The sequence below is a fragment of the Montipora foliosa genome, chromosome 3, assembly GCF_036669935.1.
Source record: "Montipora foliosa isolate CH-2021 chromosome 3, ASM3666993v2, whole genome shotgun sequence".
NCBI classification, from domain to species: Eukaryota; Metazoa; Cnidaria; class Anthozoa; order Scleractinia; family Acroporidae; genus Montipora; species Montipora foliosa.
The window spans coordinates 26,908,290-26,910,789 of record NC_090871.1 but is presented as its reverse complement, the minus strand read 5'-3'; positions in this window follow the sequence as shown (position 1 = coordinate 26,910,789).

Genomic DNA, 2,500 nt, shown 5'->3' with positions numbered 1-2,500 from the left:
TTAATTTCTAAATCAAATTTATCCTGAAATTCTTAGAGAGACAAGAACTTTCCGTGTTCATTAAGCAAATCTTGCACCAAAAATATTCCTTTTTCAAACCATGTTTTCCAAAACAATGTTTTCCTCTCAATCTTTATTTCCCTATTATTACACAAGACAAATTTCCGTCGCTGGTCAAGGTCATACATATTAGCAAGCTCCTGAAAGTATTCTAGCATTTCTTTATAGATCAGGGGCAAGCTTGAATCAATGCATTTTGTATCGTAGTTACAATTTAGTAAAAAGGTTAGGCCACCATGTCTATTAAAATAGTAATTTGGAATTGCCTTCCAGTTAGCGTCGCTGCCATCTAGCAGTCTGCCAATCCAGCTCAGACGAAGGGACTTTGACAAAGTTCTGAAATTAATAAAATTTAAACCTCCATCTACAAGAGGTTGATAAATCACTTTTCTCTTAATTTTGTCTTTCTTATTTCTCCACAGGAAAGCAAAGAGTTCAGCTTGCGTTCTTTGAATAATAGTTCAGGGACCGTAAGCATCGAAGCAGTGTATATCAACTGAGATACTCCTATTGTTTTCGCTAAGAGCGCTCGGCCATAAAGAGAAAGGTCACGCGTCTGCCACATATTCAGTTTCGTCTTCATTTTTTGAATTCTGCTAAAAAAATTGGCCCCATTAGCTTTTTGTTGATCGTATGATATATATGTACCAAGGATTTTTATAGGTTCTCTTATCGATGTGAAATTCAATATCTTATTCTTGCACTCTTTCTTCGATCGAATCCACATAGCTTTTGTCTTTGTCGCATTTAATTTAAGACCTGATATTTCACCGAAGATGTTAATACAATGCAAAGAAGCCTTAAGGGAGTCTATATCACTTAAAATGAGTGTTGTGTCATCGGCAAATTGAGATAGCTTCACTTCTTGAGAGTTTGGAAGAGAGATACCTTTACACTCTGGAATATAACGGAGTTTCAGTGCTAACAATTCGACAGAAAGAATAAATAAGTATGGGCTAAGCGGACAGCCTTGCCGTACCCCTCTTGATATTTTAAAGTAATTAGTCATATAGCCTCCATTCATCACTCCACTTTCGATATCGTTGTAGAGGACTGTAATCCATTTCCTAATAGCTGGTCCAAAGTTAAAAGCTTTTAGAGCCCTATGCAAAAAATCCCATTCTAGCGAATCAAAAGCCTTTTCAAAGTCTACAAAGAGAAAGATACCAGAAATATTATTGCGTTCGGTGTGCGACATTAAGTCGTTTAGAAGCCTAATATTTTGCCCTATATACCTTCCTTTAATAAAGCCTGTTTGGTCAGGATGAATTAGTTTTGGCAAGAAAGGTTCCATACGCATTGCTATGATTCTTGCCAGAATTTTATAATTCACATTAAGAAGAGTAATGGGTCGCCAATTTCTTAAATCGTTTAAGTTCTCATCGCCCTTTGGGATTAGATTGATAATTCCTCTTCGTTGCGAAATCGAGAGTTTGTTTTCTTGAAAAGCTTCATTATAAGAATCCAACAAGTTGGGTCCGATTAGTTCTATAAAGGTTACGTAAAATTCGACAGGAAAGCCATCGTCACCCGGAGTCTTGCCCTTTTGAAAATACTTAATAACATTTTTCATTTCTTCAATTGATAAGTCGTGTTCCATTAGATCTTGTTCTTCCTTTGTTAGGTTAGGCATCTCTAGCTCTTCCACGAATGAGTCAAAGTTAGCTTCATTCAAAGTTCCATCCTCCACTATTTGACGACTCAAAAGTTGTATAAAGTGTTCCTCAATTTTGTTACCTATGTCCTTGATATTGGTTAATGGCTCAGCAGGATTCTCAGTTTTTAGCTCCTTGATTAGTTTCTTTTCATATTTTTTCTTTTCTAAATTAAAGAAATATTTTGTTGGCTTTTCTCCCTGCTCAATCCAGCGAGATTTAGAACGAAACATTGTCTCTCTGCCTTTCATGTCATATAAATCTTTCAGTTGCTTTTTAGCTTCTTCATATTTATTCAAAGTATTGGTATCAAGGCAAAAGTCGTTACATATTTTCTGGTCTAGCTCGTTGATTTCATTTTGCGATTCTATTTCTCTTTGTTTTACTTCTCGCCTTTTTTTCTTGGAGCAGGTTATAGTTAAGGCACGAATTTCCATTTTAATTATTTCCCAAAGTAATCGTTTATTTTCAAAATCCTTATATTTTTCTAAAATTTCTGGGTATGTCCTGTTAACAAGTTGAACGAAGTTTTCATCCTCCAACAGCTGGTTATTAAATTTCCAGGACCCTGGGCCCCTTTTGAAATCTCCTTGAATTTCTAGAGATAAAAAAGTTGCCTTGTGATTAGGGGTAATAGACACACGAATTTCCGCCTTTTTCACATGAGCAGTCATAGAATTGGAGATCAAAAAATAATCAATTCTTGATTTCATCTTTAAGCTTTTTGACTTGTAAGTAAAGGCTCTAGTATTCGGATGAAATTTACGATAAATATCATTTAGGCC